The 26,053-nt window shown below is 43.3% G+C and overlaps 1 protein-coding gene across 1 annotated transcript in view; it reads left to right on the forward strand.

Moving 5' to 3' along the window:
• The first annotated feature begins 11,885 nt into the window (after window positions 1–11,885).
• Window positions 11,886–26,053, forward strand: part of FOCAD (focadhesin) — a 274,520-nt gene continuing 260,352 nt past the window's right edge. The window contains exon 1 of the mRNA XM_084898094.1: window positions 11,886–11,978. The gene's annotated coding sequence lies outside the window, so the exon portion shown is untranslated. The remainder of the gene's footprint in view (window positions 11,979–26,053) is intronic.

Below are 26,053 nucleotides of genomic sequence, written 5' to 3' on the forward strand. Positions count from 1 at the left end.
GGTTGAAAAACGCTGCTCTTAAGTACTCAGATGGAAGCGTGAATCAAGAGGAACATTTTATAAGTGTTTATTGATATAAGCAAAGTTGCATTATCTGCCAGTATTATTATGTTGTGCATGAAAATATTCCTGGTGATAAGCAGCAATTACTATCAGCTAAGTATTATTTTCATGTTTACATTTCTATCTTCTGATATAAAACAACATCTGTTTTTTAAAAAGTACAGGGGGAAGAAAAGAGAAAAGTTAGAATAAGCTATCAAGATTGTAAAAATCCAAACTGGTATGATTACAGGGCATGATGGCCACTGAATGGATCCATTAGTCATAATTGAAGCTGTCAGGAGCCAGTTAAATGGCTGTCTCTCAGGAGGTCACCTTTCACATATGAGCTGCCCTATGTCAAGTGTTAGCTGTGGCAGGAGGTTGAATCCTGCTTCATCTGGACAAACTCTAAAAACATTAAAATAATTTTTTTTTAACTTAATAGGAATGAAGTAGCAAGGTTCAAAAGTAATTTATTGTCTGGACTATAAAGCCTATAGCCCAATAAAGTTAACTACAGGTGAACTTTATTGTCTGTCTGTCCAACCTGCTCAGTAGCCTCCTTGAGCCTCTCTAAGCCCCTCTTTAGCCTCTCCACTGGACTCTGGGCTGGCCTCTATGGACTGCACCGAAAGGGATTCCTTGCCCTCTGACTTCCATTGGGACCAGCCAATGGGAAGTGTTGTTGGAGACTGGAGGATGGAAAAAGGAAATTTTTATTTACATGCTCTTGGATATGTAATTCCCTGGAGTCACTGTGACCTAGGAGACTGACCTATATGAACTGCACCATGGGCTTCAGAAGATCAAAAGGTGAGAGGACAAGGAGGAAGGTCAAGGAATTAATTACTGGGCACGGTGGAACCGCATAGAAACTTCATTTCTTTAATATGAACTTTTCTCCTTTCTTTCCCTTTGATTCAAACTGGCCACATCCAGCAACCTGGCACACCTGCCTCCTCCTCCCTAGAAGGACCACTCCCTTAATCAGTAAACCCTCCAGACAATGAAGTTCTGATCAGCATCAAATAATCTTAAGAACAAAGCCTTAGGTCTGCTGATCACAAAGACAGAGTTTTGGTCAACTTAGAGATAACATCTAGGCCTCAGATGTGTTTCAGTACCAGGGGCCAGCAAATTGGCAAAACCAGATGAAGCAACACCATGGCTGACATCAGGACCAAATTCAATGATCAATTATTCCCTATACTAGCACTGACCAATCAAGTAGAGACCATGACCATGACCATGACCCTAACTCCCTTAGTTGCAATTATTAATAATTTTCCCCTTATATAACCCATCCTCCGGAAGCATTCTGAAAGCCAGGTCTTGGAGCATTAGCTCACCTGTCTCTGGGAGTGGGCCACTTCCTAAAAATAAACCCTTACTTTCTTTGCTGCAAACTCCTGTTCATGTCTTATTGGGTTTTGATGTGTGTAGGCAGACGGACCCCTTTATTCCTGTAACAATGGGACCAAAGTGTCCAATATCTGTCAGGTAGTCCCTCCCTATGCACACAGCCTTCTCTGTGTTTGGTAACTGCTTCCCCTGGCCCTGTTAGGCTCAGGTGTGACTTTGGGGGGCCAGGATGTTACTGAGTCTTTCATGTGATCTCTTTACTTCCTGCCCACATCTTTGTTTATAGTCCTTATTGAACTCTCCTCCAATTTTCCTAATTTGATCTTACCATCAGTTTCCTGCTGGGACCCAGACTGATAGACTAGGTCTGATTCAGAAGGTAATATCTAAGCAATGGTTAGACTAATCCACTAAAATGAGTCATGAGGGGAAGTGTCAAGATGCTGTACCAGAGAGAGGGCTGGGGAGGAAGGAGTGTAGAAGGCAAGGCCAAGCTGTCTGCATGTGTTGGGGATGGAGGTGTGTGGTGCATGGGAGTCAAATCATGTATGGCCTTGTTGGCCTTTGTAAGGATTTTGGCTTCTACTCTGAAAGAAATGGGAAGCCATCAGAATCATACACTCACTCACATCTAATGAAATCTAACAAGATTACTTTCTTATTATGGGTCAACAGTGGAGCTCTGTGACTGTTGTGAATTTCTCCTCCTAGGCTCCTGCCTGCTGATGAATGTGTGGGCGTGTTGAACTGGCCCAGCATGCTTGGGCTGGAGCTCAAGGCACTGAGTCTCTCCTGATGCTGTGGGGGACATGACCTTCCCTTACAGTACAGAATTCAGAGACTACAGTGTCTTTTTCTGTTAGCATATTCTTTTCAGTTCAGTTAATGATTTGGGAGTGGGCACATTTTTCTTACTCTTTCTTTTTTTGTTGTTGTTAAAGTCAATAGGCCCTTCTATGCTGACTTCAAAAAGAGCGTGCTTATCTAAAGGGTCTGATAACAATAGAGAACTCACTGCTTCACTACTTCAGGGGAAACAATACAAGGAGTTAAACAGAGAAATGCCATCTGCCTGCTTACCTTTTCAAGAGGAGTGTGTCTTGAATATTTAAAAGCCAGAGCTCATTTGCATGTTCAATCTAAAATTATTCAGAAAACAATATACAAATTTGAAGTCCGTTTTAATCCTTCAATTGAAATTTCCATCTGTACTGTGTCTTCTGGTGTTAAGCCTAAAAATCCTGCTATGCAGGTTACATGAATAAAGTTGAATTTCCTCCCATTGCCCCTCTGACAGTCCACCCTCTTCCTGCTGTTTGTCAGTGAACCCCGTGTGCAAGGCTCCTAATATCCAAATGTCTGTATCAAATGTGGGCATGCCCTACTCAATCAAGCTGATCTTTCCTAGGTTTCACCTCAATCAATATCACTATATATAGTAGTTCAATTCCCTCAGGCCCATTCTCCCCTTTCAGCTCAGAAGAAAACCAAGCTATTTAGCTAATTTGGTTAATTAAGCAAGCAGGCACCTTTTCCTCCTGGCTAAAATATAGTTGGCCTATCAGAACCTGTTCTAATCTTTCTTGTCTAACCTTGACCCCGATTTCTCTTAAAATTTTTTTATTATTCCTTAAAAAATATTTCTAGTTCTGTATATGAAATGGGCCATCCCAGGGGTGTGCAGTAGAAAGAGGACTGGACTTCCTCCTCTGAGTTTTAGTTTCTCTCTCTGTAAATTGGTGGCATTAAACTAAATCAGTAAAACTTCAAAAAATTTTTAGAACCACCACAGGATTTTAAAGTCATAGAAATAATAAAACTCCCAACAACTATAGTCTAGTAATTATCATTTCATATAAAGAGAATATCCTATCTAATAAAAGAGTAATATGAAGATTGACCATCACTCCAACACACAATATGGCTGCCCCTATGTGGTCAAAGATCCTGCTCCCATGTGGACACAAGATGGCCACCACAAGATGGCCAGCAGGAGAGGGCAGTTGGGAGGCACCAGGCCTGCAAGGAAGGGCAGTTGGAGGTAATCAAACCGCAGGGGAGGGCAGTTAGGAGTGACCAGGCAGGCAGAGGAGGGAAGTTGGGGACAAACAGGCTGGCAGGGGAGCAGTTAGACATAAATCAGGCTGGCATGGGAGTGGTTAGGGGGTGATCAGGTTGGCAGGCAGAAATGGTTAGGGGCAATCAGGAAGGTAGGCAGGTGAGCAATTGGGAGCCAGCAGTCCTGGACTGGGAGAGGACTGCCCATTTAGGCCCGATCCCAATGGGCCTAAACAGGCAGTTGGACATCCCTCAAGGGATCTCAGATTGGAGAGGGTGCAGGCTGGGCTGAGGGACACCCCCTGCCCCCCCCACCCCTGTGCATGAATTTTGTGCACAAGGCCACTAGTTTTTAACATAAAAAATCAAAGCATAATTCAGAAACAAGAAGGTTTTTTAAATTATAATTTTATTTTTATCAATGAATGAATGAACTCAACAATACATTATCCTTACTTTTTAAATTTTTTAAAATTACAGTTGATGTATAATATTATATTAGTTTCAGGTGTACAATCCCATTATTAAACATTTATGTAACTTATGAAGTGATCATACTGATTAATCTGGTACCCATATGATCATATATACTTATCACAATATTATTCATTATATTTCCTATGCTCTATTTTACACCCCCATGACTATTCTGAAAATCAATGATTTTCAATCTTTTTTCATCTTATGGCACACATAAACTAATTACTAAAATTCTGTGGCAGTATAAACTGATGAACCAAAAGATAGATATAGAGACAGTAAAGCAACAAGCAGACTGTCAAATTACAGCAGGGATGGTAGGGAGATCTGGGAGAGATAAGAGATCAACAGAAGGACTTGTATACATGCATATAAGTACAACCAATGGACACAAAACTCTGGGGAGGGAGGGTATGTATGGGAGGGGGGGACAATAGTAAAATATGTACACAGATAATAATTTAATAAAAAAATATAAATAAATAAATTAAAAAAATAAAATTCTGTGGCACACTAAAAAAAATATATTCTATATTTTTTGCCAATCTGACAAAAAAATAGGTAACATTTTGATTTATTCACACCGAATGGTTATTGTTGTGTTGGCTGTTGTCATTTTTCAAATTTGATAATCTAAGGGAAAAGAGGTCAGTGCCTCTCACTAAATAGTCAGGTATTGTATGTTTTAAAAATGCTTGCAGCACACAGGTTGAAATGACTGTTCTAAACCCCTTCAACTTTTATTACCCTTTCCCCCAACCCTTCTATTATCTGGCAACCATTAAAATGTTATTTGTATCTATGAATTTGTTTCTGTTCTCTTTGTTGTTTTTTGTTTGTTTGTTTGTCTTTTGTGTGTGTGTGTGTGTGTGTGTGTGTGTGTGTTTAGAATCAACCTATAAGTGAAATCATCTGGCATTTGTCTTTCTCTGTCTGATTTATTTCACTCTGCACATTACCCTCTAGGTTCATCCATGTTGTTGCAGATGACAAGATTTTATTCTTTTTATGGCTGAATAATTTTCTGATGTATATGTGCACAACTTCTTCTTTAGCCATTCATCTACTTTTTTATTGATTCTGAAGAGAAGTAAAGGGGAGAGTGAGAAAGAAATATCAATGTGAAAGAGAAACATTGATTGGTTGCCTTCCACATGCACCCCAACCAGGGATTGAACCTGAAACCTGGGTATATGCCCCAACTAGGAATCAAACCCACTATCTTTTGGTGTATAAGATGATGCTCCAACCAAGTGAACTACACTGGCCACTCATCTATTGATGGACATTTAGGTGCCTGGCTATTGTAAATAATGTCACAACAAACATGTGGAAGTATATGTCTTATCAATTTACTGTTTGGGATTTCTTCAGATAAATACTCAGAAATGGCGTTACTGGATCCTTCTTTATCTCTTGTGATAGCATTTGCTTTAAAGTCTATTTTGTCTGCCATAAGTATTGTCACCCCAGAATTTTAAAAATATATATATTTTATTGATTTTTACAGAGAGGAAGGGAGAGGGATAGAGATAGAGAGAGAGCTAGAAACATCGATGAGAGAGGAACATCCATCAGCTGCCTCCTGCACACCCCCTACTGAGGATGTGCCTGCAACCAAGATACATGCCCTTAACCGGAATCGAACTCAGGACCTTTCAGTCCGCAGGCCGACTCTCTATACACTGAGCCAAACCAGTTTCAGCAACCCCAGCATTTTTGTTTAGTTTTGTTTTGTTCAGTCTCTGTGTCTTTCAATCTGAAGTGAGTCTCTGTTCACAACATATATATGGGTCTTGTTTAATTATCTGTTAAATCATCATATGCCTTTTGATTGGAGCATTCAATTCATTTCCATTTAAAGTAATCACTGATAGATATATATATATTGCCATTTTATTATTCATATTTTTATCTTTTTTCTCTTCTTTTTCTTAAATAAGATCCTATAACATTTCTTGTATACTGGTTTGGTAGTGATGAACTCCTTTAGCTTTTTCATGTCTGGGAAACTCAATCTATCATTTGATTCTAAATTATAGCTTTTCCAGGTAGTATAATCTTGGTTCTAGGTCTTTGATTTTCATCACTTTGAATGTTTCTTGCCAACCCATTCTAGGCTGCAAGATTTCTGATCAGAAATCAACTGACAATGTATGGGAGCTCCCTTGTAAGTAACAAACTGATTTTCTCTTGTTACTTTTAAGATGCTGTCTTTGACTTTGACCTTTGGCATTTTAATTGTGATGCCTCTTGGTGTGGGCCTATACGGGTTCATCTTGTTTGGGACTCTCTGAGCTTTCTGAACTTCTCTATTTCCTACACCAGGTTAGGGAAGTTTTCTATCATTATTTTTTCAAATAGATATTCAATTTCTTGTGCTCTCTCTTCTCCTTCCAGCGCCTTCATGATATTAGTATGTTTGAAGTTGTCCAGAGGCTCCTTAAAGTATCCTCATTTTTAAAAATTATTTTTTCTTTTTATGAGATAGAGACACACACACACACCCCGCCCCCATGTGCTGTGTCCACTGTCATGTTGTAATTGTGTCTTGATTGCTATTGACATGCCACTAGGAGGGATTGATCCCAAGGTTGAACTGTGACAAGGAACAGCTGCCACTTATATCAGAGCTGCTATGTAGGGGCAGACACCACGGAGTAGGCCTTTGGCACTGCTGTGTCTTCCCCTTGAATGTGTAACTTTTGGAGGTGGTTGGGTTGCAATCTGTCATGGTCTGAAGCTGTCTACTGGGTACACTGACTCTGGGGCCTCCCTGGAGCCAAAGTCAGCCACTCTCTGTGCCCTGCCTCCCAACCTGAAGCTGCAGAGTGATCTGCCTGCTGAGCTTAGAGGTTCCTGGAAGAGGCCAAACTGTGGACTGAGGCTGGCTGCTGTTAGTACCAGGTCTGGGGCCACTTACTGAGAAGCACAGACCAGAGGCTGATTGTCTGAGAAATTTTAGAAAAGTCTGAATCATGAGCCAAGACAGGTATGGAAAAACCACTGGAAACCACTTGGATGGCCTCCAAGTTAGGTGGAGTGGGGACTCAAAGAATCACCAGCATGGAGAAAACAGTGTGATCCAAGTTGATGGCTACTCAGACATGGCACCCATCTGGCAGCTGTGGTGTGTGTATGTGTGTGTGTGTGTGTGTGTGTGTGTGTGTGCGCGCGCGCGCGTGTGTGAAGGTCTCTAAAAATGAAGCGATAGCCTCTGCCACCATTTTTGGCCTGTCAGAAAGCTATCCCCTCTCCTGCCACCACTCTCACCCTGATGGCAAGTAATTCAGCTCCTCACCAAATGTCCCTGTGCCTTTTGAACTGCTGCCTCAGCACTGGAGCTCAGAGAGAGTAAGTCTGAGTAAGGCTGTGCCTGGTACCTTTAAGAGAAACTGCCTGGGACTCCAATAGCCCCCCACTTACTCAGCCCTTCACTTACAATCCCTGATGTTTTTTTTTATAGCCACACATTATGGGGACTTGTCTTCCTGGCACTGGAACCCTGGGCTGGAAGGCCTGGTGTGGGGCTGGGAACCCTCACTTCTCAGGGGAGACCTCTGTAGTGGAGATATTCCACCTGATTTTTATCCACCACATGTGGGTGTGGGACTAGCCCTTTTGTGTCTCTACTCCTCCTATCAGCCTCAATGTGGCTTCTTCTTTAAATCTCTAGTTGTAGGACTTCCATTCAGCCATATTTCAGGTGGTTCTGAATGATGGATTTTCTGTAGTTTACTTGTAATTTTGATGTGTTTGTGGGAGGTTCTGAGTATTGCCTTTACCTGAGCTGCCATCTTGATTAGAACTATTTATTTATTTATTAAAAAACTTTACCTCTTGTCAGTGAAAACTTTTTCTTGGAATTGCAGCTTCTGAGAACCTTTATGGCTTTAAAATTCTGTACTTCAACTCTTTTCCAGATAAATCTGGTGGCTACTGACTTGGTCTTCAGTATGATCTTGTTTCTTGAGGCTTCATATCTTTCATGTCTAGCCTGATATAGCAATAGATTAATTCAATTAAAAGATGAAATGATCCCTGCTGAACTTCAGTCATGCATGGAAGGAGTATATCCCAGAAGTAGGATGAGTATAACCCAGAAGAGGGTGAACCCTTGCACTTCCATCCTAACCCAAAATCTGCTGCAAATCAGTCAAGTCCATTCTAGGCTCTATGTTTAAAAGCCTACATCCCTCAGGCCTCTCCTAAACCTGAACCTATGGTATATCTCAAAAACCACCATCATTCTTATTTTTTAAAATAGTTTTTCTTTTCTTTTTAAAAATTTTCAATTACAGTTGATATTCAATATTACTTTATAATTGTTTCAGATGTACAACATAGTGGTTAGATATTTGTATTATTTTCAGTGACCTCTCACCCTCACTCCTCCATGAGTCTAGTACCCAGCTGGCTTCATACATCGTTATTACAATTTATAAATCAACTTGAGGCCTGGTGCATGAAATTCATGCATGGGGGCAGAGGGGTGTCCCTTACTTAGCCCAGCCTGCACCATCTCCAATCTGGGATCCCTTGGTAGGATCAGGCCTAAATGGGCAGTCGGACATTCCTCTCACAATCCAGGACTGCTGGCTTCCAACTGCTCGCCTGCCTGCAATCACTTGCCTTCCTGATTGTCCCTAACCGCTTCTGCCTGCTAGCCTGATCAACCCCTAACTACTCCCATGCCAGCTTGATTGATGTCTAACTGCTCCCCTGCCAGCCTGTTTGCCCCCAACTTCCCTCTGATGGCCTGGTCACCCCTAACTGCCCTCCCCTTCAGGGTTGACCGCTTTCAACTGCCCTCCCTTCCAGGCCTGGTCCCTCTCAACTGCCCTCCCTTGCAGGCCTGGTGCCTCCCAACTGCCCTCCTCTACTGGCCATCTTGTGATGGCCATCTTGTGTCTACATAGGGGCAGGATCTTTGACCACATGGGGGCAGCTATCTTGTGTATTGGAGTGATGGTCAATCTGCATATTACTCTGTTATTAGATAGGATAGAGGCCTGGTGCATGGGTGGGGGCCAGCTGGTTTGCCCTGAAGGGTGTCCCAGATCAGGGTGGGGGTTCTCTTGGGGTGTGGGACAGCTTGCGTGAGGGGCCTGTGGTGGTGTGCAGGCTGGCCATGCCCCTGCTGTGACCCAAGCGGAGGTCCTGGTATCTGGGATATATTTATCTTCTACAATTGAAACTTTGTAGCCTGGAGTGGATTCAAGCCTCCAGCTCGCTCCATGGCCGGCAGCCATTTCTGTTGGAATTTGTTTACCTTTTTATTTTTTTAATATATTTTATTGGTTTTTCACAGAAAGGAAGGGAGAGCAATAGAGAGTTAGAAACATCAATGAGGGAGAAACATCTATGAGAGGGAAACACTGATCAGCTGCCTCCTGCACACCCTCCACTGGAGATGTGCCTACAACCAAGGTACATGCCCTTGACTGGAATCAAACCTGGGACCCTTCAGTCCGCAGGCTGATGCTCTATCCATTGAGCCAAACCAGTTAGGGCTTGTTTACCTTCTATAATTGAAACTTTATAGCCTGGAGTGGAGGCCTAGGTCGGCTAGGGCAGGCGGAAAGCTTTGCTTCTTTTGTTGCTGGGAAACCCAAGTCTCCCTCTTGCTCTCGGTGGCTGTAGCCATCTTGGTTGGGTTTATTTGCATACTTGATCTGATTGGCTAGTGGGTGTGGCTGATGGGCATGGCTTGTAGGTGTAGCGGAGTGATGGTTAATTTGCATATTATTCTTTTATTAGGTAGGGTATGATGCAGTGAACATAGAGGTTTATACATTTTTTCAAATTAGTGTTTTGGATTTCTTCAGATAAATATTCAAAAGTGGAATTGTTGGGTCATAGGTAGTTCAATTTTTAATTTTTTGAGGAACCTCCTTACTTTTTTCCATAGTGGCTGCACCAATTTTCAATCCCACCAACAATGCATGAGGGTTCCTTTTTCTCCACATCCTCAACAGCACTTGTTTTCACCATTACTCTTTAAGTGGGTATTTACACTCCTAAAAACAGCCTGTCTATAAGCAAGGCAATGCATTTACTTATTGAGAGCCGGGGTGCCTGATTCAAATTTTGGCTTTGCCACTAGATAGGTGCATGCTTTTGGTCAAAGTGTGTCACCTCCTATGCCTAAGGTTCCTTATTTATAAAATCTGGGTAACTATTTTATCTGCCTTATGAAGTTATTGTGTGGATTAAGTGAGTTGATATACTTAGAACAGTACTGCTCCTATCATTAAGTGTTCAATTATAACTTTGATTAATGTGTCTCAAGAAGTATGGGACTGGAAAAACATATTTTTTAAGAATTAAAAAGGCCCTAAAAGAAGTGCTAGTGCTTTTAGATTATTAAAGCCAAATTGGATTATCACCCAAATCCATAAAATTAAGAAGTCAATTATAAATCTTAATTTATTTCTCTCAAAGAATAGGTTCAAAAATAATTTAAATAAATTCTTACAGAATGAGTGCATAATAAATTTTAGAGAGAACTGAAGATGGCTTGTGGTACATAATTATTTTTCCCGAGTGGAGTTAGGGAACCAAATCCTTTCTAGAAATAAGAAGCCAAACTTCTTGTCAATACATTTAAATGACTTTGGAAACTTAGGAAAATACCAGTGCTAAAGCCTCACATCAGAGCTATTAAATCAGAACCTCTAGAGATGGGGACTTAGACTGGTATTTTCCTCCCCAAATACCTATAAAGGTGCACCAGGATTTAGAAACTGCTAGGTAAGTCAGGTTCTCTAGAGCAATTTGTCTTAATTCTTTTGTTTGTATCTAATTTCTAGTTCTATTTGGCGGGACAGTCGCGATTTTTAACAATTTGTTCCACGTCCCGCGGCGTTTTAAAAATGTCCCAATTTTTGGAAAGATTCTTTTAAATCTTTTGGACTTTTTTAAAACGCCAAGGGTCGCGGGACAAATTGTTAAAAATCGGGGCTGTCCCACCAAATGCGGGACTTCTGGTCACCTTATCATAAGAACATTGGGCAGGGCCTCAGCTGGCATGGTTCAGTGGTTGAGCGTTCAACCTATGAACCAGGAGGTCAAGGTTCGATTCCCTGGTGGGGGTTGTAGGCTAGATCCCCAGTGTGGGTGTGCAGAGGGCAGCCAATCAATGATTCTCATTACTGATGTTTCTATTTCTCCATCTCACTTCCTCTCTTAAGTAAACTATATATATATATATATATATATATATATATATATATATATACACACACACACACACACACACACACACACACACACATATATATATATATGCCACTTAAGGTAAAGACTAATATATAAAGAACCACTTAAGGCAGGGCTCACTTAAGGTAAAGATTAATCTTAGCGAAGGAAGCTATAGGCCTGTAATGTTGACTTCCCACCATGATCTGCCCAGTTAGGAATTTATGCTAAGTCAAGACAATGCTCTGCAGTTACTTTCAGTCCCTGGGCTTGTCGGGCCCACCAACTAGTCCCTAAACTTGTCCAGTCTACTCTGTGGCCTGTTTTCGTTCACACAGTTAGTTAGCTTCAGAAGCTTCAGTGTTGTGTGTTGGCCGAGCAACAACTACAAGGCGACAAAAACTGAGTGGCAAGACTGTTACCTCCAATAATTTTTTTTGAAATGTAAAGCTATTGGGACTATTTTCCCCTAGGAACAAAATCTCCAAATCCCAAGTCGCTACCAAAAGCTGCATCATGTCTGGGGCCAACTCCCCGCTGCGGTGCAGCCCCACAGCCCGCACCTGTGCGCGGTCCTTCCTGCCGGGAGGGGCCGCCAAGCCAGGCTCCGCCTCCCCCGCCGCCAAACAGACTCTGATGAGCCCTGCCTTGGCCTCGGACGCGCGTGCGCACTAGCGAGGGAGGGCGGGCCGAAGCTGAAGGAGGCGGAGCAGGCCCTCGCCGTCAGCAGCCCATTGGCTGTCGCCTCGTAGGCCACGCCCCTGGGCTTGGGAGACGGCGGGGCTGGCCACGTTAGGCTGCGGGCTGGGGGCTGAGCTCGTGGCAGAAGAGAGGTAAGCGCTGCGCGGTGGCAGGCGGCGCACAGCCGGCCGCTGCCCGTGATCGGCCGCCGCCGGGTCGCACCCGCCTGCGGGCTTATCTCAGCGCGCGTGCAGGGCAGCCGGGGGCTGGCGGGCCTGGGGCTCTGCAGGGAGGGACATGGGGCAGTGGAGCATGTGGCCGCAGGGCCTGGTCGCGGCGTGGGGCGTCCTGCAAGGGGACAGGTCTTGCTGGTTGCCCTCGTCTTATCTTTTCTGGATTCTGAACTTCGCGGGGACTAGGCCTTCCTCGTTAAGGAGGTCGATGATGCCGGCTCTGGTGCCTGCGGTGGGGTCAGTGGGGTCCTGACTCGGAAACTGATCATGTGATCCTTGCACACTCACCTGCAGTAGATTGCAGTCCTCGCAGACTCTCCCACCGGTTCCCAAGTCCAGGGCAGCGCAGGGGATTCTGTCCATGTATTGTCTGGCCTGGGGTGGCTGTCTCCTCATTGCTAGTGACTCACTCAGGTCCTGTCCACTTCAGTGCAAAGGTTTATGGGTTAGCAGGGCCTGTTTTCAGATCTCCTGGTTCTCTGGCCCTCACTTGCGGGAATTACCCGAAGAAATCGTATGTACCTGTATGTACCTAACAGCACGTACACGTATGTTTTGAAATGTCTGCAAAAGCTATGCGGAGATTTGCAGAGACTTGCACTTACGTTGCACCTACTCCCCGTGAGTTTTAATTTTATCTGTGGCATCCTGATCCCTTAGTTTAGTTCCTGGATTTGGAGCTTCTAAAATCAATGAAGTCATCCTATCAAGTATCATGCAATCTTCATCGATTCAACACACCTTTTGGATGGCTGCCTTGATGGTCAGGATCTTAAGCTACAAACAAATAGGCATTCCTGTCTTTTCTATTAGTTTATCTGCCAGTTTTATTTTCTAGATTTGAGATGGAGTTGTTGTTGATGGTTCAATTTCAGGTTCTAGATTTAGGAACAGAAGCTTATGATCCTATATCATAAGATAGAACTCTTCTGGGACCTCCTTGCTTTCTTTACTTTCACCTCTGCTAAGCCTCAGACCATAATGGCCCAGAGACCTAATGTTGCTAACTGTATCACTAAAGACCCCTAAGTCTTAAGATCTATCTGTAAAGTGAGGAGAATGGGTTTGAAATATTCTGTAATTTGAGATGTTTAATGACAGGGGCAAATAGCATGTTTATTGTGTTAACAGAACTGACCATTTTAAAAACACAGTATGTATTTTATGCTTAAGTTTTAATTTTTTTGAATTTGTTCACATTCAGTTTCTGACTATCAAGCAAGTGTATGTTTTTTATTTTGATTCGCATCCAACTCCAGTATACAAAGCACTATGACTCATCTGAATTTTGAAATGTAATAATCAGAAGCTTTTACATGTAATATATAGTGGTATGATATAAAAATAATTTCCAAAGCAATTTTACTCCCTCTATAGATAAGTGGTATCTAAAACCTCTGTCTTGGCTATTTGCTTACTAGGTTAGGTAGTTACCATTACCTGGCTAATATCTATCAATATATGGATATGTTAACCATTATTTTATCAATCTAAAATTTACTATATTTTAACTGATTGCTGCTTCCAGTAGATAATTGATAACCAAAAGGTAATTAATCATTAGTTTGAGAATAAAAATATCCATAAAGATGTCACAATAGTTTTTAATTTACTTATTGACTAGAGGCCCGGTGCCCAAAATTTGTGCATGGGGGGCGTGCCCCTCAGCCCATCCTTCGCCCTCTCCAATCTGGGATCCCTTTCACAGTCCAGGATTGATGGCTCCCAACTGCTCACCTGCCTGCCTTCCTGATTGCCCCTAACTGATTCTGCCTGCCAGCCTGATCACCTCCAACCACTTCCCTGCCAGCCTGATTGATGCCTAACTGCTCCCCTGCCAGCCTGATTGTCCTGAACTTCTCTCCCCTGCAGTTCTGGTCACCCCGAACTGCCCTCCCCTGCAGGCTTGGTCCCCTGCAACAGCCCTCCCCTGCAGGACTGGTTCCTCCAACTACTCTCTCCTGCAGGCCTGAGTCCCTCCCTGGCCCCCCAACTGCCCTTCCCTGCAGGCCTGGTTGCCCCCAACTTCCCTCTTCTGCCAGCCTGGTCACCCTAACTGCCCTTCCCTGCTGGCCTGATTGCTCACAACTGCCCTCCCTTGCAGGCCTGGTCCCTCCCACTACTTTCCCCTACTGGCCATCTTGTGGTGGCCATCTTGTGTCCACATGGGGGCAGCCATCTTGTGTTTGGAGTGATGATCAATTTGCACATTTCTATTTTATTAGATAGGATTGATGATACTATACTTATAAGTACATCTCTTGGCCTTCCTGCAGGAGTAAAATGATATCTAAAACTAGAGGCCCAGTATACAAATTCATGCACATTGAAAGGAAATTAATTAAAAGGAATATTTTAACATCGCGATTCACCTTTCTCTATAATAGAAGTGTCAACCAAATCAGCATTGACAATGACAGATTAAAACACACATATGTGATTGGTGACAGCAAGAGCATTATATGTATCATGCATGTGGGAGTCAACTTAGCTTTTTATAGATATAGAATAAACTTGCTTAATTAGACCTGCTTTCTGATTTAGCTAAACTTTTTCCTGTCCAGTGAAGCACCCTAACTTCTCTTTCAGGTAATTGTCAGCAACAGAGCAGTAAATATCAACATGAGGCAGATTATTATTGTAGATCACACAAGGAGAACAAAGGGTAAAATATTTAACTGAAGCAGTGTTTGATTATATTGTGTGCAGTGAGAAAATCTGAAGTCATTTTCAAGGTTCACCATTTCTTACTTCTTTTCAGTGTGGGTAGTCAAGTTTCTACTTTCTATATCTCCGTTTTCTGGCAAATGGAAATAAAATAGGATTCTACCGAGTCTCCTATGTACCTACTCCAGGGTTTCTGTAAGGATCAAATGAGATGAGGCATGGGAAAATGCTTCACAGACATTTGGTTACAGTGTAAAAAGTTTCCACCTGGCTATGAAGCAAGTCGTGTTCGTGGGCTGAAGAAACTCCAAGGAGGGTAGTCACTAGGGAGAGGAAGCCAGGCTTTGCTATGTGATGTCATTACCTGGGGCCACAGCAACCATTTCTGAGCTGGGCTGGGCTGTAGGCCACATTTTGTGTCATGCGATCTCAGCAGCGTTGGCTGCAATTTGGTGGGCTGTCACACCAGGGTGGTGGTGGGGTCTGTGTCCCACTTGGGGGAAGTTGAGTATTGGTTTGTTGGTGCCAGGTCCGCAGTGCCATTTCTCTGTAAATGGCTAGTAAGCATCACAGCAGCTCCTGCATTAAGCATCTGCCCCCTGATGGTCAGTGCACATCATAGCAACCAGTCAGACGGTCGGATACTTAGCATATTAGCATTTTATATATATATCTCCCCTGAAACATAATATTCATAGCCTTGTGATACTTTTTAGATATTGTCCATCAGCCATTAATTGAATTATTCATTTACATCACTATTAAGGTCATGGAAAATTCAAGAAAATACAACTTTTTGTTAAAAAATGTTTTTATTGATTTCAGAGAGAAGGGAGAGAGATAGAAAGATAGAAACATCAATGATGAGAATCATTGATTGCCTGCCTCCTGCATGCTCCCCTACTGGGAGTTGAGCCCACAACCTGGGCATGTGCCCTAATTGGGCATTGAACCATGACCTCCTGGTTCACTGGTCAATGCTTAACCACTGAGCCATACCAGCTGGGCCAACTAAGCAGCCCTTATGACCACATAATCAGCTGGTAGCTATGATGTGCACTGACTCCCAGGGGGCAGATGCTCAACCCTCTCCCCCGGCTGGCCAGCTTGGGCCTGATTGGGACTGGGCAAGACAGCCCCAATTGCAGGCCAGGACAAGGGGCATGCATGGGCCTCTAGTAGTTATATAAATATAAGTCTGTGATTAACAATTAGTGATAAATTGGACAGAATTTGTGTCAATGATTGGAAATGAACACGGGATGCTTGTCAATTTTCTTCCGTTTAAATTATTTGAAAGAATTTTTTTGTTATTGTTAATCCTCACCTGAGGATATTTTCTCATTGATTTTAGAGATAGTGGAAGGGAAGGGGAGAGACACAGAGAGAGAAACATTGATGTGAGAGAGACACATACCAATTGATTACCTCTCACAGGTGCGCTGACCAGGGCCAAGAATGAGCCTGCAACCGAGGTACCTGCCCTTGACCGTAATCAAACCCTTCATTCTACAGGCTCATGCTCTATCCTGTGAGCCAGACTGGCTAGGGCTGAAGGAAAATTTTTAAGCAATGCGGATGATTCCGCTTATTTTCAAACATTAAGACTGCAATTTATTGTTTTTATAAATTGGGTCTCCCACATACTTCTGTCCCCAATTTTTTTTTAACATATTCCAGGTCACAATGGAAGTCATAAAATTGCATTTATGGCCAAAACCGGTTTGGCTCAGTGGATAGAGCATCTGCCTTCGGACTGAAAGGTGCCAGGTTCGATTCCGGTCAAGGACATATACCTTGGTTGTGGGCACATCCCCAGTAGGGGGTGTGCAGGAGGCAGCTGATCGATGATTTTCTCTCATCGATGTTTCTAACTCGCTATCCCTCTTTCTTCTTCTCTGTAAAAACTCAATAAAATATATTTAAAAAATTGCATTTATGATTTTTATCTTGTGTTAATTTATATTGGCTTTCATTCAGTTAGCCTGAGTTTACTTTAGTTTTATATATTTTGAAGACATTTAAAAAAGTTTCACAATACATTCCATATAAATTTTCATTGCTCATTATAAGAAAATATTTGTTTAGTCCCAAGGAAGTTGAGAATCCAATCTACATAGATTGTTCATTATTACTTATTTAAAGATTTATCTTTTCACTTGTCGGGGGACTAATGAAGCATTCCGCCAGGCTTCTAAACTGAACACTAGTCCTTCCCAGCGCATTAGAATATATCTTCTCTCTTTTTGGTCAGATAAGCGACTGCTTGCTAATTTGGTTGATAAGCATCTTGAGCAAATGTTATGATTATGGATGTTGCAATTATAGTTTTATAATGAGGTTTTTTGGCTGCCTGGGTGTAACTCTCCTCTGTTAACAAACCTTTTTTTTTTTGGAACTGTTTTTAGAATTTACTTTAAGTTTTACTCTATTTAACAATCCTTGAACAGGTTTATGTAGTCAAACCTTCAGGTGTTAGTATATGCTATTAGGACATAAACATGGAGGGAGTAGAGGAAACTTTTTATTCAAGCTGTTTTAAGACATTTAAGTAAATAGAATTTTAAAGAGTTATGGATATGGTAGCAATCAGTACATATAATAGAGATGAAGGAACTTAGATGGTATGCCCTCAAAGATCTATCTAATAACAGAAGAATATGCTAATTAGCCTGGACGCCGTGACATCACGACCAAACAGCAAGGACCAGAGGCTGCATGGTGCCTGGCTGGTGTGAGGGACCTCAGGTCACTACCCCTGCCCCTCGGGGCTCAATGAGAACCTTAGGCCATGCGCCGTGCACACGCTCCCCCCTCCCCCTCCCTCATCGCCCCAGTGCCAGGCCTGGAGACCTGAGGCTACACCCCCACCCAGAGGGGCTTGATGGTGGAACTGGCTGGGTCTGGGCCAGCCTGGTCTGGGTCTCCAACATTTTCAAAGCACGTGCAGGTAGTGGGTGGGGATTTGACTCTAGATCCTGTGACATGCCCCAGTCTCTGACAGGAGGGAGATTTTCATATACATTTTACTAATTTTCTTTCATCTCTGACACTTCTATTATAGAGAAAGGGAAAATAGCAATATTAAAATATTTCCTCTAATTAATTCCCTTTTAATGTGCATGAATTTCATGCACTGGGCCACTAGCATAGAGATAAATGTCATGGAAATATTCTTCTGGACCATGGAGCTTGGAAGGATGATTAGCCGTCACTAAAGTAATCACCAAAGAATGAGAGTCTACTTTCCTTTAGACCTGGGAGGTTGGGGGACCATCTAATGGAGAAGCTGAGCATCTCATAGGAAAAGTTCATGACCATGGTATCCAGAGTCCAAAAGGTTGGGAGGGAAGGCAGGTTAGAACGGGGTTAGATTGGGTGTGAGTGAGGAAGGTTTCCTTAAGCATATGGCTGGCTTTGAAGTTCCAAATAGTAGTTTGGATTTCAAGTTTTGATGAAGCTTCCTGTTGTCAACTTTTACCCAACAAATCATAGTGTTTAGTACAGGTGTAGTATGATTTCTAAATTTAAAGAAAATATATGTCTCCAGTGAATATGGGTATTATTTGTCAGGGAAAGCAGCAGAGGCAATGGCTTTTTTGCTTCTGTTCTTTTATGAACCTCTTTTGGCCTTTGGACTTCCAAACTACTTTGGCAAATACTTTTTATCACATGTGACATCTCTCGTCTATTGTTGGGATGCCTGGAAAGTTGTGTTGAGCATCTTTAGTTCTGGGTTAATTCTGGGCTCAGAGATGTGAAAAATGCCTTGATCCTAATGATAGTTTTCATGGATGTGGGAGGTGGGCGTACCTGTATTTACCTCTGATTTCCTTCCTGTTATTTTTAGGACCTGGAGTTTTAGTAGTGTTTCCAAGGACTACTCCCACTCACGCATAAGATACTGTTCCTTTCATTTACTCAAAGATTTGGCTCCAGTGTGTCTCTCTCTCCCCGTAAGACTGCATTTTCTAATGAGATTATTCCCTTTAGTACATCCATATGCTGTGATTCCTGTTATTCCTTCTTTCTTAAAAATAGTTACTGTTAATGAATTATTATTTCCTCTTGATCACATTCATTCTTAGCCACCACACAATTTCTTTTTTCCCTTTTATGGGAAAACTATACTTAGGTGTCCAATTACTTTACTCCTATTTACTTATTTAGAGAAGAAGGGAGATTTATTTCTTTCACTTATCTATAGGAGAGAGAGACAGAGGGACACAGAGAGACACACAGAGACATTGATTTGTTGTTATGCTTACTTATGCATTCATTGGTTGTCTCCTGTGTATGCTGTGATAGGAGATGGAAGCTGCAACCTTGGTGTATGGGGAGGATGCTCTAACCAACGGAGCTCCCCAGCCTGGGCTCCTCCTATTCTTTCTTAGATTCAATTTAATTAGGCTTTCCTTCTCATAATTCTAAAAGAAATTCTCTCCTCAAAGTTACAGTGACTTTCATTTTGCTAAGTCTGAAGCTGCTGCTGCGGCTGCTGCTGCTTCTTCTTCTGCTGCTGCTGCTTCTTCTCCTCCTCCTCCTCCTCCTCCTCCTCCTCCTCCTTCTCCTCCTCCTCCTCCCCTCCTCCTCCCTCCTCCTCCTCCTCCTCCTCCTCCTCCTCCCCTCCTCCTCCTCCTCCTCTCCTCCTCCTCCTCCTCCTCCTCCTCCTCCTTCTCCTCCTCCTCCTCCCCTCCTCCTCCTCCTCCTCCTTCCCCTCCTTCTCCTCCTCCTCCTCCCCTCCTCCTCCTCCTCCTCCTCCTTCTCCTCCTCCTCCTCCTCCTCCTCCTCCTCCTCTCCTTCTCCTCCTCCTCCTCCTCCTCCTCCCCTCCTCCTCCTCCTTCTCCTCCTTCTCCTCCTCCTCCCCCCTCCTCCGACTCCTCCTCCTCCTCCTCCTTCTTCCTCCTTCTCCTCCTCCTCCTCCCCTCCTCCTCCTCCTCCTCCTCCCCCTCCTCCTCCTCCTCCTTCTCCTCCTTCTCCTCCTCCTCCTCCCTCCTCCCTCCTCCTCCTCTCTCCTCCTTCTCCTCCTCCTCCCTCCTCCTCCTCCTCCTCCTTCTCCTCCTCCTCCTCCCCTCCTCCTCCTCCTCCTCCTCCTCTCCTCCTCCTCCCTCCTCCTCCTCCTTCCTCCTCCTCTTCCTCCCTCCTCCCTCCTCCCTCCTCCTCCTCCTCCTCCTCCTCCTCCTCCTTCTCCTCCTCCCCTCCTCCTCCTCCTCCTCCTCCCTCCTCCTCCTCCTCCTTCTCCTCCTCCTCCTCCTCCTCCTCCCTCCTCCTCCTCTCCTCCTCCTCCTCCTCCTCCTCCTCCTCCTCCTCCTCCTCCTCCTCCTCCTCCTCCTCCTCCTCCCCTCCTCCTCCTCCTCCTCCTCCTCCTCCTCCTCCTCCTCCTCCTCCTCCTCCTCCTCCTCCTCCCTCCTCCTCCTCCTCCCTCCTCCTCCCCTCCTCCTCCTCCTCCTCCTCCTCCCTCCCCTCCTCCTCTCCTCCTCTCCTCCCTCCTCCTCCTCCTCCTCCTCCTCCTCCTCCTTCCTCCTCCTCCTCCTCCCTCCTCCTCCTCCTCCTCCTTCCTCCTCCTCCTCCTCCTCCTCCTCCCCTCCTCCTCCTCCTCCTCCTCCTCCTCCTCCTTCTCCTCCCCTCCTCCCTCCTCCTCCTTCTCCTCCTCCCTTCTCCTCCTCCTTCTCCTCCTTCTCCTCCGTCCTCCTCCTCCTCCTCCTCCTCCTCCTCCTCCTCCTCCCTCCTTCTCCTCCTTCTCCTCCTCCTCCTCCTCCTCCCTCCTCCTCCTCCTCCTCCTCCTCCTCCTCTCCTCCTCCTCCTCCTCCTCTTCTCCTCCTCCTCCTCCCTCCTCCTCCTCCTCCTCCTCCTCCTCCTCCTTCTCCTCCTTCTCCTCCTCCTCCTCCCCTCCTCCTCCTCCTCCTCCTCCTCCTCCTCCTCCTCCCCTCCTCCTCCTCCTCCCTCCTCCTCCTCCTTCTCCTCCTCCTCCTTCTCCTCCTCCTCCTCCTCCTCCTCCTCCTTCTCCTCCTCCTCCTCCTCCTCCTCCTCCTCCTTCTCCTCCTCCTCCTCCTCCTCCTCCTTCTCCTCCTCCTCCTCCTTCTCCTCCTCCTCCTCCTCCTCCTCCTCCCCTCCTCCTTCTCCTCCTCCTCCTCCTCCTCCTCCTCCTCCTCCTCCTCCTCCTCCTCCTTCTCCTCCTCCTCCTCCCCTCCTCCTCCTCCTCCTCCTCCTCCTCCTCCTCCTCCTCCTCCTCCTTCTCCTCCTCCTCCTCTTCCTTCTTCTCTTCCTCTTACTCTTCTTCCTCCTCCTTCTCCTTCTTTAATATAACTCTATTGATTTCAGAGAGGAAGGAAGAGGGAGAGAGAGATAGAAACATCAATGATGAGAGAGAATCATTGAGGAGAGAAAGTGACTGCCTCCTGCACACTCCCTAATGGGGATCAAGCCTACAACCCGAGCACATGCCCTTGACCAAAATCAAACCTGTAGGCCAATGGTATATCCACTGAGCCAAACCAGCTAGGGTGAGATCATTCTTTTCTTTAAATATTTATCTTTATTGCCGAAACCGGTTTGGCTCAATGGATAGAGCGTCGGCTTGGGGACTGAAAGGTCCCGGGTTCGATTCCGGTTAAGGGCATGTGCCTTGGTTGCGGGCATATCCCCAGTAGGGGGTGTGCAAGAGGCAGCTGATCGATGACTCTCTCTCATCGATGTTTCTAACTCTCTATCTCTCTCCCTTCCTCTCTGTACAAAATCAATAAAATATATTAAAAAAAACCCTTATCTTTATTGTTGAAAGTATAGATATACCCTTTTCCCACATTGACCAGTACCTGCCCCTACCCCAGGCCTTCACCACACTATTGTCCATGTCCAAGGGTTATGCATATATGCATACAAGATCTTTGGTTAATCTCTTCCCCTCTCCTCCCAGCCCTGCATTCCTTCTGAGATTAGACAGTCTGTTCCATGCTTCTATGTCTCTGGATTTATTTTGTTCTTCAGTTTATTTTGTTCATTAGTTTCCATATATGAGAAAGGTCATGCAATACTTGTCTTTTTCTGACTGGCTTATTTCACTTAACATATTACTCTCCAGGTCCTTCCATGCTGTCTCACAAGGTAAGAGATCCTTCTTTCTTACAGCTGCATAGTATTCCATGGTGTAAATGTACCACAGCTTTTTTATCCACTCCTCTACTGATGGGCACTTGGGATGTTTCCAGATTTTAGTAACCTAAATTGCACTATGAACATAAGGGTGTATATATTCTTTTGGAATGGTGTTTCAGGTTTTTTAGAATAATGCCAGGAAGTGGGATCACTGGGTCAAATGGCAGTTCCATGTTTAATATTTTGAGGAAACTCCATACTGTTCTCCACAGTGGCTGCACCAGCAGTGCACGAAGGTTCCCTTTTCTTCACATCCTCACCAGCACTTGTCATTTGTTGATTTCTTGATGGTAGCCATTCTGACAGGTGTGAAGTGATACCTCATTGTTGTTTTGTTTTTTAATTTTATTAATCCTCACCTGATGATATTTTTTTCATTGACTTTTAGAGAAAGTGAAATGAAAGAGAGGGAGGAGAAGAGAGGAAGAGAGAGAGAGAGAGACATCGATTGGTTGCCTCTTGCAGTTGTGCTGATTGGAGCTGGGTATGGAACCTGCAACCGAGATACATGCCCTGATCCAGAAATTGAACCTGAGACTCTTCAGTCCATGGGTCGATGCTCTAACCACTGAGAAACTTGTCAGGGCTTATGTTTTAATTTGCATCTCTTTGATGATTCATGACTGTGAACATTTTTTCAGACGTCTCTTGGCCATTGGTATGTCCACCTTGGAAAAGTCTCTATCTAGATCCTTTGCCCAGTTTTACATTGGATTATTTGTCTTCCTTTTGTTTGTGAGTTCCTTATATATTTTGGAAATTAACTTCTTATCAGATGAATCCTTGTGTTCTCCCATACAGTGGGCTCTCTTTTCATTTTGTTGATAGTTTCTTTTGCTGTACAGATGCTTTTTATTTTGATGTAGTCCCATTTCTTTATTTTCTCCTTTGTTTTTCTTGCCCTTGGAGATGTATTGGCAAACATCTTGCTATAAGAGATGTCTGAAATTTTGCTACCTATGGTTTCTTTGAAGATTTTTATGGTATCACAACTTACATTTAAGTCTTTTATCTATTTTGAGTTTATTCTTGTGTATGGTGTATGTTAGTGGTCCAGACTGATATTTTTGCATGTACCTGCCCAATTTTCCCAGAACCATTTATTAAAGAGACTGTCTTTACTCCATTGTATGCTCTTGCCTCCTTTTTCAAATATTAATTGAGCATAATGATGGGTCAATTTCTGGGTTCTCTTTTCTGTTCCAGTGATCTCTGTGCCTTTTCTTGTGCCAGAACCAGGCTGTTATGAGTACAGTGGCTTTGTAGTATAGCTTGATATCCAGTATTGTGATCCTTCCAATTTTGTTCTTCTTTCTTAAGATTGCTGAGGTCTTTTCTGGTTCCATATAAATTTGTGGAGTATTTGTTCTAGATTGGTGAAATATGCCTTCAGTATATTAATAGGAATTGCATTGAATCTATAGATTGCTTTGAGTAGTATGAGCATTTTAATGATGTTAATTTTATGAATCCAGGAACACTGTATATTCTTCCACCAGTTTATATCTTCCTCTATCTCCTTTTTCAATGTTTTTTAGTTTTGCAAGTAATAGTCTGTTATCTCCTTGGTTAAGTTTGTTCCTAAGTATCTTAATTTTTTTTTGTTGCAATTGTAAGTAGGAATATTTATTTATTTATTTATTTATTTATTTATTTATTTATTTATTTTTAGTTTCTCTTTCTGTGAGTTAATTATTGGTGTATAAAAAAAATGCCAACTATTTTTGGTTGTTAATTTTGTATTCTGCCATATTGCTGGATCTATTTATTAAATCTAGTAGTTTTTTGGTGGAGTCTTTAGGGTTTTTTTTTTATGTACAATATTATATCATCTGTGAATAATGACAGTTTTACTTCCTCCTTTCCAATTTGATGCCTTATGTTTCCTTCTTGTCTGATTGCTGTGGCTAGGCCTTCTAGTACTAAGTTGAATAAGAGTGGTGAAAGTGGACAGCCCTGTCTTGTTCCTGTTCTTAGGGGAAATAGTTTACATTTTTGCCCATTGAGGGTGGTGTTCACTGTAGGTTTGCCATTTATGGCCTTTATTATGCAGGGATATGATGCCTCTATTCCCACTTTGCTGAGAGTTTTTATAAAAAATGGGTGATGTATTTTGTTGAATGCTTTTTCTGTATCTATTGATAGGATTATGTGAGTTTTGTCTTTCAATTTATTTAAGTGATGTATCATGGTTATTGATTTGCGAATATTATACCAGCTTTCCACCCCTGAACAAATCCAACTTGGTCATAGTGTGTGATCTTCTTAATATATTGCTAAGTCCGATCTGTTAATATTTTGCTGAGGATTTTAGCACCTACCTTCATCAGGGATAATGGCTTGTAATTCTCTTTCTTTGTAGTGTCCCTATCTGGTTTTAGAATTAGGATAATGTTGGCCTCAAAAGAAGAGCGTGGAAGTGTTCCTTTCTTTGGGATTTTTGGGAATAGTTTGAGGAGTACAGCTAGTTCTCTGAATGTTTGGTAAAGCCGTCCTGACCAGGGCTTTTGCTTGCTGAGAATTCCATTCCTGCTGCCTTTGTGGTCTTCCCCACCTCAGTGAATGGAGACTCCATTCTTTCCATGACTCAGGCTAAAAACTTGGGTGTCATCCTTGACTCTTTCTGTCATAATCCACATACAAACTAATGAAAAAGCCTGTGAGCTGTTATCGTCAAAATACATCTGGAATCTGAGTATTCCACACTCCCCACTGTTCTGAGCCCCATGTGTCTATGTCCTTGATGTTGTAATAATATTTGTTATTTGTTACTACCTATTCCCAGGAGGTCGGGGGCAGTTCTTTCATGGCCTTGCCTGGGCTCACTCATGTAGTAATGGGGATTGGTAGGTTTGGAAGCTGCAGCTCAGATGCTTGTCTCTGCTCTCTGTGGTCCGGTGAGCTATCCCACGCTTCATCTGGTGGTTTAATGGGAGCAAGAGAGCAAGTGGAAGCTGCATGGCCTTTAGGGACCTAGACTAAGAATTCCCACTACTTTATTTCCCCCTGTTAATCAAAGCAGATCACGAGGAAGCCCAGATTCAGGGGATGGGGAAATAGACCACCTCTCTATGAGGGGAACATCAAAGTCACCTTGTACAGAAAGGTGCAAACGGGAATTGCCGCCTCCCCCCCTCCCCCATTTTATTTTTGCAATCTACCATAGCTCTCTAACTGGTCTCTTCTATTCTCTCAGTGCCCTCTATAATATTGTCAATAGCAGTAAAGGGATTAAAAATAAGAACATAAACAAACAAACAAAAAAAACAACAATAAAACTTGAGTTGGATTTCCTTTCTTTTTTGTCCTAAGCTCTCCAATGGCTTCCCATTGCCACTCAAAGTTAAACGGCAAAGTCTTTGCAAAGGTCTGTGAGGTTTGCCATGACCTGACCCCTTGGTTGTGTCTCTAACTTTATTTCCAACTCCTCTTCCTCACAAACTAAATCTGCTTAGTTAGCTTCTATTCAGTTTTGTAGTCATAGAAGGCCTACTCTCCCTCTGACTTTTATACTGCTGTTCTTTCTGCCTAGAATCAGTCTTCTTCTTGCAGACTATGGACTCTTTTACTTCCTCTAAGTCTTTGCTTATGTTTCACCTCTGTGAGCCTTTCCTGAACGTCCTCTTTAAAATTCGAACTCTCTCTAATATTGGGTTAATAATCCTGCTTTACTTTTGGGACTAGCACTTATCTTATAAAATGCTATTTTGCTTATTCTTATCTTTTTTTTTTTGCTTATTCTGATCTTTCCCTTACTAGGACTGTGATCTGTAGAGCCAGGGATTTTTGTCTGTATCCCCAGTGCTTAGAACAGTGTCTGGCTCAAGGTAGGCATCTAATAAATATTTGTTGAATGAATGAATGAATGAAAGGTAGGCTTTTGGTATCAAACATTTTCCAGGCCTAGGTATCTCTTCCATGTTTATGCAAAAACTCTTGAAACTGATTCTGGGTTCTTATCGGAGGAAATTCCTGACCTCTTTGTGCAGGTACTTTTGTGATCCATTTTTCTTTTTAAGAGGTCTGCTAGTCAAAGTGTTCTTCCCTAATGCTCTGGTTTCTCTTCAGACCGCATAAATCTTTCGCCTTTTACAAAGTGTTCTTCCCATCCAGGCTTTTTATTCTTTGAATGAAGCGTATCACAATCTCTAATCAGCTGCATTGAATTCCTG

The sequence above is a fragment of the Pipistrellus hanaki genome (assembly GCF_964339955.1).
Source record: "Pipistrellus hanaki genome assembly, chromosome: 11".
NCBI lineage: Eukaryota > Metazoa > Chordata > Mammalia > Chiroptera > Vespertilionidae > Pipistrellus > Pipistrellus hanaki.